This window comes from Castor canadensis, chromosome 14 (genome assembly GCF_047511655.1).
Source record: "Castor canadensis chromosome 14, mCasCan1.hap1v2, whole genome shotgun sequence".
Classification (NCBI taxonomy): domain Eukaryota; kingdom Metazoa; phylum Chordata; class Mammalia; order Rodentia; family Castoridae; genus Castor; species Castor canadensis.
The window spans coordinates 13705309-13720031 of record NC_133399.1 but is presented as its reverse complement, the minus strand read 5'-3'; the positions used below and the strand labels follow the sequence as shown (position 1 = coordinate 13720031).

Below are 14723 nucleotides of genomic sequence, written 5' to 3'. Positions count from 1 at the left end.
CTTGCAAAAAGCAGTCACTTAATAGATTTACTTACTGAAGACAATTTTCATTTCTATGCCCTTGAGAGTTGGGAAAGACTTTTTTTTTCTATACATGGAAACTGAAACTCTGAGGCTTTTTTCAACTTGGTATTTTATTTTATATACACTAACTATATCATATTGATCCCTTCAGTGTACACAGTGTTGAAATCTTCAGCTTCTGGGAGTGTTCTCTTACCTTTATTTCTTGCCATCTGAGTCCAGAGAATTCTTAACATGCTGAAATTTTTTAATTTTGCAAACAATCACCATTCTTCACCAACTTTGAAACCATCATCCCATATCTCAAATCTTTTTATTATTCTCTATTGCAGTAGATGTGAAATTGCTGAGAAAACCCAACACTTCAATTTCATGATCATAGACATTCTGTCCTACATGACCTAAGTTTATATATGTGTATGCTATTCATTCAAGAATATAAATCCTATTATTTAAATATTTCCCAACCAGGTATTATGTAAATATTTTTATTTGAAAATTGACTCCTAAATAATCACTTTGCTTTGATTGACAATTTGGTTTGTTTGTGCTTTACTTTTGCTTGATAGGGATTCTCTTGGGTCAAGACCTCTTATTTCTTATCTCTAAATAATTTTATACATTTCACACACTGAAATCACTTTATTTAGTCACATTTTCTGATGAATATAAAACTTAATTTTAGGACTGAGTTGTTCCCATTAAGATTAATAGCTTATCACAAAGTTTTTTCAGTGTTTATTTGTTTGGAGAATCGCAGAAAATCCACCAAGCACAGCTTACAGTGATAGTAACCTCTGGGTTATAAGAAAGAAAACACAGGGAACATCAAATCTTAATAATGATTTTTGAATTATAGTGTCTTCAGAGAACATTGTTGAAGAAAGGGTGGGGAAAGTATAAAGAAACAAAATGGTATTTTTTAAATGTTGTCATTAACATTGGTACCTACTGGTACTTTGCCAGATGAAGCATAGAAATCATAAATAATAATTCTTAAATTGTGATGATAAAAAACGAAAGAAAATTTCAGTGACAATAAGAAGAATATGATTCACTGCTCAGAGTCTAAATTGAATACATTTATGCAGAAATTTCTAGGCAAGTGACAGCAGAAAAGCACTGACACTTGGCTTCTTTGTTTTCAAGGTTTTCTCTGTGAATTTAAGCCTTTTGCGGCTAATAAGTTTTGTTTTTTTTTTTAAGTATCAATAAGTCTTTATTTATTCATTGTATTTTCCCAGGGAAAGGAAAAGGGAAGGGAAGAGTCAGCATGTGTTACAAAATGATTAGAAAATGGGAAAGGAAGTACTCAGGTACAGTAAAATCAACCTTGAAATAAACACCTCAGTGATGGGGTCACCAAAGCCCAAGGGGGCTTAGTTTCCTGCAGCTCAGGAAAGAGAAGGGATCAGGGAAAGGACAGACAGGTACACACTTTCCCACCTTCCCGCCTTCCTTTTTGAGAGAAAAATTCAAGATTTTTCCCTCAAAGTTTTGTTTTCTAGCAGTAAACATGGAGTTACATTCGTCCGTCTCCTATTAAACAATCTTGTGGCTGCTTTGACATAAGTTTCTTGCACCTACATAAAAGTTCCTGAGTGACTTGAATGTACATTCATATTGCCTTTCCTGGTTTCCTGACCTGGTTTTCTACATGGGAAGCCCCTCAACTGCTTCTCTCTAGGATTACAGATAAAGTAGGCTTGATCATTGAAACAGCAGGTTTCTTGTTTGGCAAGAATCGCATGAGAAATGGTCCTGACTCAGGAGATTGGAAATAAGGGGAGAGGGCTCCTAGCTTCTTCTGAATTTTTGCATAAATCATTTGGAGATGTAGAGACACTTCAATAATTAAATGTGTAAGGGCATGTAGGTTTCCTTTGGAGGTAGAAGAGCTAGGTAGGATAGGAGTCATTTTTAGGACAGAAAATCTGATCCAAAATGTGAAAGGGAAAAGAGAGTACAAAAGAAAAAGATGGTTCAAGATCCTCACTTTAAGAAGAGGGCCCCCTAAACTTGTGTTTCAGATCCTTTTGTCTGGTGCAGAACCTTCTGTCAAAGATGCTTTGGCTATTTTTCGCTCAATACAAAATGTTTGTAAAAAATAAACCCCAAAAGAACATGAAGACCAACACATTATATTTATACAAACTAGGTCATCTAGCAGTCGACAACTCAGAGACTCAATAAAATCCTACAAAGCCCAGACAAATACAATTACTAGAGGTGGCAGCATTTGGGGGAAACAAGAAACCAGGATCAGACACACACCACCCAATGTGTTCTATTGCATTTGTCCCATTTCAACAGAGTGAGGTAGGTTTGCGGTGATCTCACAGCATGTAAACGAAACCCCCTTTTCTCCTTTAGCTACCACAGCACTATTAACCACTACTGCAGCAGGGTAGGACACTGGCTCCGGGCGCCACAAAGAGGTCCTTGCTTATGTGTCTCCCTGAAAGCCAAGAATTTTGAAAGGCTAAGGATTTGGGTCCTTGCTTCATATATCCATCCCTGTGGAGTACAGGGTGGGCACAAATATATTGGTGTTGAAACTCAGCCTTACCAACTTATATTAAAAAAAAAAAATACACACCCTGTTGTGCATGGTAGACCTAGGCTAATCCAGTGAAGGATGGATTGGTATCGAAAGCAAGACCCTTGCCCTAAGATTAGACAATCACCACCCAAACTTGGCTTCCTCTCTGAGCCTTTCACCTGGCCCAGCCTCTCCTAACTTCTCTGAACATTTCCTGTTTAAACTAATTTCCAATCTTCCAGCAGAACGAGATCAAGTCATGGGGCAACCCAATTAAAACCTAGTCTCCCATGAAATATTTTTAAGGTGAACAGGGTTTCAAGAGGACACTATGGCAGAAAAGCCAGCTCTAATTGGCAAAATGAGGTAGTTCAATAGGCTGTGCACTCCTAATGGTTGCTCTCCATGGTGATAAAAACAACAAAGTATTCCTGCTGTGCAGACCTGGAGCTGCTGCCGACTTATCCCTGAGATTGCTCATGTACCTGAGAACACAGTGCAGGAATGAGGGCCTTAGATTAAAATATACAAAAATACAAAACCAGAATATTTATATTAAGAAAAAAAAGTTAAAATGCACAAGATACGTCAATCGCACACAGATAGTGCAGTTGGCAACCTGGAGAAAGTGGGACCCAAGGTGCAGTTATCCAAGGGAGCAAATAAATAAAATCACATTGGCCCAGAAAGGGGTGAGAGTGAGTTAGGAGCAGCAGGTCTGCAGCCCTTTACCCAACCACCCTTTTGCCTGTCATCATGACCCATTGCTTGAGAAAGTACCCAGCGCCATATCCCAAGATTGGGTTATGAGGAAACAAGATGTGAAAAAAAAAAAGAAAAGAAAACAAAACAAAACAAAAAACCCTGCCTTACTCCTGAGATGCCCTCCCACAGCAGGTAGTAGCTTGTGAGTTTGGTCCATTAATCTGGTCTCACATCTGGATATTACACATCCTTCTTTAAATGGAGTACAATTTCCCAATCCAGGCCACTTATAAAAGCTGGAGGTCTTGAGGTGAAGCCTCAGATAAAGCATGCAGGCTCTAGGGTGGTTCCCCCCAAAAGCCCTCACTTGCATTTGGATAGCATGATTGGAGTTCCATTGCCTCACCCATTCCCCCCAACAAGAGGGAAGATGGGGTGATGCTGGGAACCCCGGCCTGAGATATGGCAGTGCCAGCTACCCCCTCAACCCCACCCTATTCCCACTGTCTCCACTCTGCCGATTGATGCCTACTCCTTGAAGCTTCCTTATAGAAAAAGAATAGCCCGACCCTAGCGGCTCAATTCTGGGCCTCTGGGAGCAGAGCAGGGCTATGGAGCTCTTCTTCTTCCTCCCGGAAGTAGGCAGCCTTTCCCTGGGAGCTGGGGGCCTGCTGGGCCTTCAGTGGACATGAGGCCACCATATGGTTGATGCTTTGGCAGAAGTGGCACTTCTTGGGCTGGGGTGGCAGCTTGCATTCCTTGGCATGATGGTCTAGACCACCACAGTTGCAGCATCTGTCTCCTTTGGATCTGCTCTTCTGCATGTTCTTCCCCTTTGGCCGCCTCTCACTCCCAATACAGAACACTCCACCAGGGCCAGTGACACGGATGGACTCCAGGCTTTTGGCAGACTTCTTCAAGGTGAACTCCACTGCGTAACCCTCATTCAGGCTCCGGAAGCCCTCCATGTGCAGCTTACTCTGGTACTCAAAGACGTCTACGGGAGGGCAGAGCGCGACCCCAGCGCGGGCGGTCACGGACAAGAAGCCGAACCCCATGCCCACATTGAACCACTTACAGATGCCGGCACCGGGCAGCAGCTGCGGCTCTTCTGCAGCCCGTGCCACGTCCACCGGCGCCTCCTCGGGCGCCTTCTCTGCCGCCTTGGCCCAGCAACCTGCAAACTGCTGGTTAGACACTGAGCCCATGGTCGTCGGCTGAGCCTGTGGCCCCAGGACCCTGGTCGGGCGGCTGCTGGCCCCAGAGAAGTCCGGAGGCCGGCTAATAAGTTTAGTAAGAGTGGAATTGCACATTAAGAATAAATACGTCTGAAATTAGTTCCTCTAGGGTTCCAGTGACAAGGTGGAAAAGGCTTTGCAGATTCATGCTGTGAGTACAGTCCTGCCTGCGGTGTTTTCGGTATGATGGTAAGTTAACTCAGCCTCTGCTACAAGTGGTGTAAAGTCTTCTCACCTAGAAAGGCTCAAGATACAAGCGTGATTGCTTACTGACCATAGCTTGCCTTAAACATCAGAGTAAATGCCATTTATTTCCACTAAATCTTCCCATTTCTGACAAATACATTTGTTTTTGTTACAATCATAATGAAGAAATTGATGAGATGTGACTTCTATGCTCTGTAATCAAAGTTAATCACTTAAAAATTTTATTTTAAATAGTGGAATTCTTATTAGTATGTATATTAATTATACAAAATGAGGTTTTCTTGTGATGTCACCATACATGCATATACTATAATTTGATCATCTTCATCCGTTCTTACTCTTTCTTATCTCCACTCCACCCAACCACTTTTCAATTCCTCTTTCACTTCCTAAATAGCCTCTGTTTTATTTCAATGAAGTTGGTTGTTCTTTTTTTTTTTTAATTCTGCAAGTAAGAGAAAACAGGATATTTGACTTAGTGTGCCTAGCTTATTTCTGTTAACAGGATCCTCAATTCAATACAGTTCCTGTAATCTCTCTGTAATTTTTCTTTACCCATTCATCTATTGTGGTTACCTAGTCTGGTTCTGTAGCACTGCTGTGAATAGTGCCATGACAAACATGTCATACATGCAACTCTCAGGCAGCTGATTTTGATTCTTTTAGGTATATACCCAGAAGCAGTGTAGCTAGATCACATGCAAGTTCTATTTTTTGTATTTTGAGAAACCTCCATACAGGTTTCCATGTTGGTTGGACCAGCTTTCACTCCCACCAGCAGTGGTAAGACTTCCTCTTTCCCTGCATTCTCAGCAGAACTTGCTGCTTTTCTTTTTGTGAAAATAGCCATTAAGACTAGGGTGAGGTCGAATCTCCATGCTGTTTTAATTTGCATTTCCATGTTGGCTAAGGATTTTGAACATTTTTTTCAAGTATTTATTGGCCATTTGGACTTCCTCCTTTGATAAATATCTATTCAATTCTATTGTCCATTTATCAATTGTGTTATTTGTGATTTTGGCTTTTAATTGTTTTAGTTCTTTAGATTTCAAGATAGTAATCTCTTGCTGAATAGATATCTCACAAAGATTTTCTCCCATTCTCTAGGTGTCTTTTCACTCTGTTGATTGTTTCTTTTATTGTGCAAAAGATTTGTAATTTGATAGAATCCCATTCTTCAATTGTTTGTTCTTGTTGCTTCAGCAATCAGTTCTATTTAGAGATTCACTGGCTATTCTTTTATAGTCACGTGTTTTCCTCTAGTAGTTTCAAAATTTCAAGTTTACTTTAAAGTCTTTGATTCAGTTTAAATTGATTGTTTTACAGGGTGAGAGCTAGAGATCTATTTTCAGTCTTCCATGAATGAATATTCAGTTTTCCTAGTACCATTTGATGAAGATGCTGTCTATTCTGCAACACATGTCTTTAAGCATCTTTGTGGAAATGAGATGGCTATAGCTGTGTGGGTTTATTTCTTGGTCCTAGAGGACCAAGAAATTCAGTTAGTCTATTCAGTTAGTCTAGGTATCTGTTTTATTTAGTTGGTTAGTTAAATATCATGCTGTTTTGTTACTATGGATTTATACTATATTTTGAAGTCAGGTGAAACCTCTGACATTGTTCTTTTTCTCAGGATTTCTTTTGTTATCTAGGTCGTTTGTGGTTGTATATGAATTTTAGAATAGTTTCTTTTCTATTTCTGTGGAAAATTACATTGCTTTTGGTAGGATAACACTGAAATTTTGTAAGGCTTTTTGTATAATGATCACTTTCTCAACATTTATTCTGCCTACTCATGAACAGGAGAGGGTTGTCCATCTTCTATGTCTTCTACAATTTCTTTCTTCAGGGTTTTATAGCTTCATAACAAGGTCTGTAACTTTTTTTTGTGGAATTGGATTTTAATTCAGGGCCATGCACATGTTAGACAGGTGCTGTACTATTTGAGTCATTCCCCTGGACCTTTCTGTGTTTTTCATTTTTCCCCTTTTGCCCAGGGCTGGTCTGGACCACCAAACTATGGTCTTGTACTAGCTATAACCAAAGGAGTAAGCCATCATGACTGCCACAATGTCTGGCTTATGGATTGAGATGAAGTCTCACTAACTATTGCATTTCACCCAATCTCTACCTCCCAAAGAGATGAGATTACAAGCATGAATCACGGTTCCCAGACCATACATTAAGCTTATTCCTAGGCTTTCTTTTTTTAGATTTTCTGAACTTCTGTGATTGGTTTTTGAACTTATTTTGTAGCAAGTTCTTTGTTGGTATGTAGAGAAGCTGCTTATATTTCATTTTGATTGTGTATTCTCTTGTTTTATTGAAAGTTTATATTAGATCAAAGAGACTTTTGGGTCTTTTTATAACATCAGAAAACAAACATAATTTACTTTTTTCCTTTCATATTTGTATTTCTTCTCCAAGATTTGGGAAATATTCTTCTATTATTTGGTTGAGTATGTTTTTATTATACTTTTGGATTGCACCTCCTTGACTTCTTCTATCCTCACAGGTTTCGTATTTAATGGTGCCACAGATTTTTGTATATGCTGCTCATACTTTCTTATTTTTGTCTTAATTATTGTCTGAATGCTCTAACCTATTTACCTTGTCTTCAGGTCTTGATATTCTGTCTTCTGCTTTATGTACTCTATTGATGAGGCTTGTAACCCAGTTTCTATGACTTACTGAGTTTTTAATTTCCAAGATCTTAATTTGAGTTAAATCTTTTTATTGAATTCTTCTTTGATATCCTTATCTTCCTTATTTCATTCAACAGTTTATATGTATTACCTTTGAATCCATTTAGATATTTATTTGTGTCTTCCTTAATTTTGTTGGCCATTCTTGTAATAATTCCTTTGAATTATTGGTCTGGGATTTCATCTAGTTTAGTATTATTAGAATCTATTGGTTTGGAATTGTTGAATTTTGGATGAGTCCTGTTGCCTTTTTTTTCCATATTTCCAGTATTTGAGCACTGAGAATTGCACATCTGTGGCCAAACTCTTGATTCCAGGTTTGAATCTTCTATACTCTTTGGTTAAAATATTTACAATAAGGCAGGACTGTGCTGTGCCAGGGTCAAGGTTTAGTTTTTCACCACTGCAATTGAGACACAGCTCAGCAATAGGTATTTTCCAATAAGCTCAAGCCACCAGAGATTACCCATCATAGCACCACTCAGAGATGGGAATACTGCTGCAGAAGCAACTTTGAATGATAGACACACCCAATATGGAATTGAAATGTAACTTTATTAAATACACTTAACATTTCAACTCCAATAACCTTATACAAATGAAGAAACAATGCTAATAACATGGGAGATAAGATGATACTAGTTACTAAGGGTGGGAATGGATAGAGAATAAGAGGAATAAGAAATTCAGTATAGGAAATGCAGAGAAACAAAAATGGAAGGACAAAATGGAGAAATACAATGGGGACCTAGAAAGATGAAGAGAATAAAGAAGATCTAGCTAATAGTAAAGTGAGAAAGAGAAGATCATAATAATAATAATATTGAGCAAGCAAGCAACAAAACAAAAATTATGATAAAAAAAGAATTGTAAGAGGGGAATATAGAAAGAAGAATAGGTAAGAGAGAGAAAACCAATCGAATAGAAATCAGAAAAGAAAGAAGGCAGGAATAACATATTATTGAGGCTTAAATATTTGAAGTTGAGTGTTATGACTCCAATTCTAATCCTAGCACTTAAATAGTTATGGCAGGGAGACCACAGAACCTCACGTTAACTGGGCCATGTGAAGATACTCTCTCTTGAAAGAAGAACAAATCAATACAATACAAAAATGTGAAAGAAAAAGGAAAGAAGAAAAACACAGAATGACATACAGGTCAAAGAAATCATATATTGAATGGAAAAGTCATGCAAGGGAAGTCTGAAAGTAAGAAAGAGAGAAAAATAAACTATAAAAAAATAAGATTTTTATATGAATATTTAAACTATCACTCTGGTTTTAAAAGTCTCTACAGAAAAACAAGCAATAGAAGAAGTGGGGGAGTGGAAAGAAATATTTAAATAAAGAGAAAAGAGCCTAAGTTTCCATTCCTAGAAGGGAGCCCGTCTTGTGGGCCATAGTGTGATCATGCATCAGTGCCTACTAGGTTTTCTCTTGCTGGTGAGGGCAGTGGGCTTGCTGTTTAGGTGTTATCTATTTTTCTTTGTGTTTACCCAGCACCACAGTGTGTGTTTCAAAGGGAGGGCCAGAGATGTCCCAAAGCTATGGAACACTCTGCTGGTCTGTCTTCAATGCTGTGCCTCCCAGTGCTCTGCCCAGATTTAAAATGACTTCCCCACTTCCTTTTGACCAGCCATTCAGCCATATGAAGTTCTGCATGTTTTTGATGCAGGCCTTCCTCTCTAGCTAAATAGGCTCTCCCTGCCAACACTCATTGAACTGTCTCCCACTGAATCTTTTCTTTGAGTTCCTAGAGACCAGATGATAGGAGAATTCCTGCCCCCTGATGCTGCTAGCGCAAGGTTTTTACACAATGTGTCCCCTGTAGTGTGCTGTGCTGGAAAGAAGAGAGAATTTTCTGGTGTTTCTGCAATATGCAGATTCTTACACTGCAGAGCTGCTTATTACTGAGTCCACTTTTAATTGTGTTTTCTTGGTCTCTCATTCTTTTGTATGTGGTTGCTTGCTCTGGCCACTCAGCTACTGTCCAGGCTACTCACTGAATTATTTTCCTTGCTCTGCTCTCCAAGATTCTTTGAATTTTCCTTATTTTGTTTTGAATAAGAGCCTGTCTTTCCACAACTGCAGGCACAGTGTCTGCTTTCTGAAGCTTTCATTGGTTCCTTCTTCCTTTTTCACCTTAGGCCTCACCTTCTGCAGCTGTGCATATTCCATTACATCATGGGCACTTGACCCACTGGAGCAGAATTTCTTTCCTTCTATTCCACTTCTCAAACCACTCACCTTGGCTTTTAAAATATGGTTCTTTCTGTGTGATACTATATTTTTTTCCCTTCCCACTGTCATTCACATCAGACAAGAGTTGCTTTCCAGATATTCCAAGTCCCACCCCAGAGATCCTAGTGATGTTTGGGTCTGATTATAATGCCACCATCTTAAAACTCCTTAGATAATAGAAGTTTTAAATAGTAATTTGTAGGCATTAAAGAGCTTTGTTTACATTGTATTGAAAATTGTCGTTTTAGCCCATCTTTTTCACATATACACACACACTCAGACACACACCCACACATGCTCATGTGCATGGCTTCCTGCTGAAATAATGCAAATTTATGGAGAAAAAATAGAAGTAAGGAAAGGAGGAAAAATAAGAGAGATTGAATATCTGAATACAGATTTTTTTATGGTTAAACATGCCTCATTTTTATTGAGACTCAGGAAGATAAGCGTGAAATGACACTGTGAATTGAATGTGGCTAAGAGGCAAGAACAGGAAAAAAACATGAGGTAGAAGAACGTTAAATTTATTTTCTTCTCCCTTATCTTAGCTCCTTTCAAATATATATGTTCCTTTATTAAATGAGCAATTGGTGAAAATAATATGCATAAGAACTCATTTCAATAACAACTTACTATAGTGTGTAGTAAATCAAAGACTAACACAAATCTGGTAACTGGATTTTATGGTAAAAACCAAGAACAAGAGCAAGACAGTATATTTAAAATATATTTTCTAATAAAATCATTACTAGTCATCACATAGCTCCCTAGTTAACAAATTAAATATATGAGAAACTGTTATTTTTGTTTGTTTTAAATATTTTAGCAATCATTTTGTAATATCCAATTTTCCTGTGATATCCAATTAAATTAGCCAGGTTCCTTCTGGCACATAGTTCATTTGTTATTTTCTTAATTGAGAATAGGCAACATTAGCAAGCACATTTAGTGATAATAAAAGCATGTTTTGTTTTTTAAATAACAGTCTCTTTCAGACCCGTCATTAATTCAGTTACCTTTTATTGTCATCTGCATTTAAATATAGATTATCTACCATTCTTGGGGATATATCCAAAAGAAAGTGACACAGGTTACTCCAAAGGCACTTGCAGCACTATTCACAATAGCCAAGTTATGGGAACAGCCAAGATGTCCCACTATTGATGAATGGATAAAGAAAATGTGATATTTATACACAATGGAATACTACTCAGCCACAAAGAAGAATGAAATCTTATCATTTGCAGGCAAATGGATGGAACTGGACAACATCATCCTGAGCAAGGTTAGCCAGGCCTGGAAGACCAAAAATCATACGTTCTCCCTCTTATGTAGACTTTAGATCAAGGGCAAACACAACAAGGAGATTGGACTTTGATCACATGATGAGGTGAGAGCACACAAGGGAGGTATGAGGATAGGCAAGAACCCCCAAAAAACAAGATAGCATTTGATGTCCTCAATGCAAAGGAACTAATGCAGAAACTTTAAAGAGACAGAGGCCAATAGGAGAAGGTGACCAGGAACTAGAGAAAAGGTTAGTTCGAGAAGAATTAATTTAGATTTAACACATATGTACAGGAAAGCAATGCTAGTAAACTCTCTGTATAGCTATCCTTATCTCAACAAGCAAAAACCCTTTGTCCTTCCTATTATTGCTTATATTCTCTCTTCAACAAAATTAGAGATAAGGGCAACATAGTTTATGCCTGGTAGTGAGGGGGTAGTAGGGGAGAAGGAAGGGGTAGGGGGAAGGAGGGAGAAATGATCCAAACATTGTAGGCACATATGAATAAAAGAAATTTAAAAAAACAATAAAAATAGATTATCATTTATCTACATAATTACCTAACATCTATGGTGAAATTTAATTCTAGTTCAGTTGTTTGTTCCTAGCCAGTATGCATTAGTAGCCAATCCTGAACTACAATTATAAATATATTGAAAAATACCATTACAATAGATGGTAATTTCCAATGTCTTAATGACAGCTTGTATGGAATATGATCTTAATTTCTTAACCCATATAATAATTTTGTAAAGTGCATAATGAAGCACTAACTAAATTTCTTTCATCCTATAAGTTTATTTACAACTATACCTACATATTCACTTATCATTTGCTTCCAATGATAAGTTAAACGATAGAAGCTAGATGAAAAAGTAAAGTAAAATGGAAGTAAAATTTTGTCTAAGCAGCGGTGTGTCTCCCTTGTCTCTTGTTGATGGCTCTGGGCTGTCTCTTCTCCTCAGAGGCCCCAGTTACACATACTGGTTCATGGCTGCAGAAATCTAGACATACCTAAATTCCTTACATTGACAGTACATTTACTGAGAGTGCTAGCATAGTAGCAGGGACATGAACAGGGGCAGAATGGGTGCAATATAGACTACATGGGGAGACTCAGGGATAATAAAGAACCCTGAGACTGACTATAATAGCTGTAAATGTGTGCTTGCTCGAATGTCATTTCTTACTGTCACATTTCTGTGAGATATTTGAAACACCATCATTTATATAAAATTCTTCTCAAAGACTGTAATGAAATATGAAAATACCCTTTCCACTAATTCTTAAGTAGTTCAAACTCAACTTTCAGATCACCACGTACTTTATCTTGTAAAACATAAAACTTTAATTACCAAAAAATTACTTTATTACACATAAACAACCTGGAAAGTTAATGGATATAAAAGAAACCTATGAGTCATATGTATTGTGGATTTCTAAAAGACAAGATTGAGAACAAAGACAATTAGATATTCTTTATTGTCACTTTGTAAGTGTCCATTGTAATTGACTTTATTTCAGATAATTGAAGCTTTTTAAGTTATATAGAACTGAATCGGATAGTTACTGAAAACATATTGTAGAATACTGTGCATTGAAATTAAATATGAGAAGTCACACTTTCTTTGATTAAAAGTGAAAAGCATAAATGTTCAAACTACTTATAGAGTAACTAGCATTACTAGAACTTCATTGTGATTAAAGGAATATGAAAAGTTTTCTCTTTTCCATTGTTCCTTGGGGGTTTCTCCTGCCATAACAATCCAGGATATGCTGCACAGAGCTGTGAACAGTACATTCATAACTATCTACTTCTTGCATGTGAGCAAATTTCTAACTGCAAATTGTGCATCTCTTTAGTATCTGTTGGTTTTATTAATATAATTGTATGAGGAATAATATAATATACAAACATAGTGAACTTTTGTCTATATCATATGTTCATATTGTAAACACATATGCATATCTCTTAGGTTAGAAAACAGAAACTCAAGAAATATAATTTTAATTCAGAATATTCTATTCACCATTATGCAGTTTGGTCTAGATATTATATAACAAATAGTTCATTTTTTGAGTTTTCAATTAACAATGATACTAAATTTGTATAAAATTGCATAAATTCTGCGATGTTCGGTGTCTTGCAGTCACCTGTTTTCACTTGCGTTGCATGTTGTATTCACATTCATATTGTATTGTCATTTGCTATCTTAGATTTTACTTTGATTTCCATATCATGCTGTATGTGCCTTCATGCTCCTTATTCTGTACATATCCATTTGTCATTGCCCTTGCCAAGAGCATGTGCTTTTCTGCCTTAAATGGACTGTGACACAGTTGGCAAATCGATGGGATCCCCTCCAGCTCCTCATTTTTCAGAAAGCCTGACAAGAAACATCTACTCAAGATGGACTCACAGACTGACTTCAGAACATAAGCAACATAGAATGCAAGTTAATGCTATAATGCTAGGGCAGGCTTAGAGCTTAATCTGTAGCAACAGATCTGAGCTTTACAAAAAGATTGCAAGAGTCAAAGTTAGAAAGCAATCTTTTTGTAATGGACATATTTTGACTGTCAATTCTCTGATACTGTTTTTGCAATGAGAGAATAATTTGCAGCACAGTTTCTTCCCCATAAGGAAGGTTGATACCTAATGGGATAATTATCACTAATATTTGAATACACATGATGAGAAACATGGATGGCCCACGGTTATTGAGCCACTGTTCAGGAATATGTAATTGTTCTTCAACTTCCTTTCAATTCATACCAGCTGTGATATTTATTGATAATCTCATCCCACTCTTGGGATCCTTTAGGAATGGGTATATATGCTGCTGTCTAAGACAGGAAGCAGAGATGGAAGTAGTGTGACTCCTAGACCTTCTCACATTTGGATTTTCTCTATGTAGTCTCTATTGTGAGACCCCAAGAGGAGGAGGGTGGGCTCTGGCAGCCTAACAATTGGAGACGCATAAGGAAGAAAAAAACTCAGATAGAAGAAGCTTGACTTTAGGTCAACTGATGACCTCCTAACTGAGCTTCCAAGATTCTTTCTCAACAGCTGGACCTACTATATGAGATCACCTATGGACTCTTATTTCATATGGTTTGAGTCAGAGTTCTTTTCCTGGTTGCTAAATCATCTAATGTGATGCATCCTTCATGTGATTATGCTTTGTTTTAGCCTGCGTTGTAACTGTAACTATGGAGCAATAGTTTATTGTAGTAAAAACAACTCCACACAATCATAAGATTCCATTCTTGACCTGGCCTCAACTTACCTATGTGACACAAAGCCAGTCATTTTTCTAGTTAAGGCTGCAACTTAGAAACTGAATCATACTGAATAATAGAACATACAAGTGTGGCATTCTTTCATTTATCCATTATATAAATTGCTAGCAGATGCTATCTGTTAACACTAGAGTCATGTCAGTTCAGGATCCTGTTGTCTACTAAATATCGTTATAATAAGAATAAAGGAAAAAAGTATAAAGAAAAAAGTTAAAAAAGAAATAAAATTCTCTAAATAAAATTCACTAAGTAGATTTTCTATTTTATTGATTTAAATATGTAAATTAATAAAGAGAGACTTATTGAAATTAACATCTAATCATTATTGATATATCATTTTCAAGGTAGGAAATTTCAGTAGATTAGTGATATTTTTCCACAAGAAATATGATGAAAACAAGGATAGTTTTTAAAAAGTTAAATAATGTTCAAAATATTTTGTTGAATTTAGATGTTGCATTTGGGA

General features: G+C 37.1%; 1 pseudogene; it reads right to left on the bottom strand.

The window, feature by feature from the left end:
* Positions 1–3849: 3849 nt before the first annotated feature.
* On the bottom strand, positions 3850–4479 carry LOC141416341 (protein lin-28 homolog A pseudogene; annotated as a pseudogene).
* Between the last annotated feature and the right edge of the window lie 10244 nt (positions 4480–14723).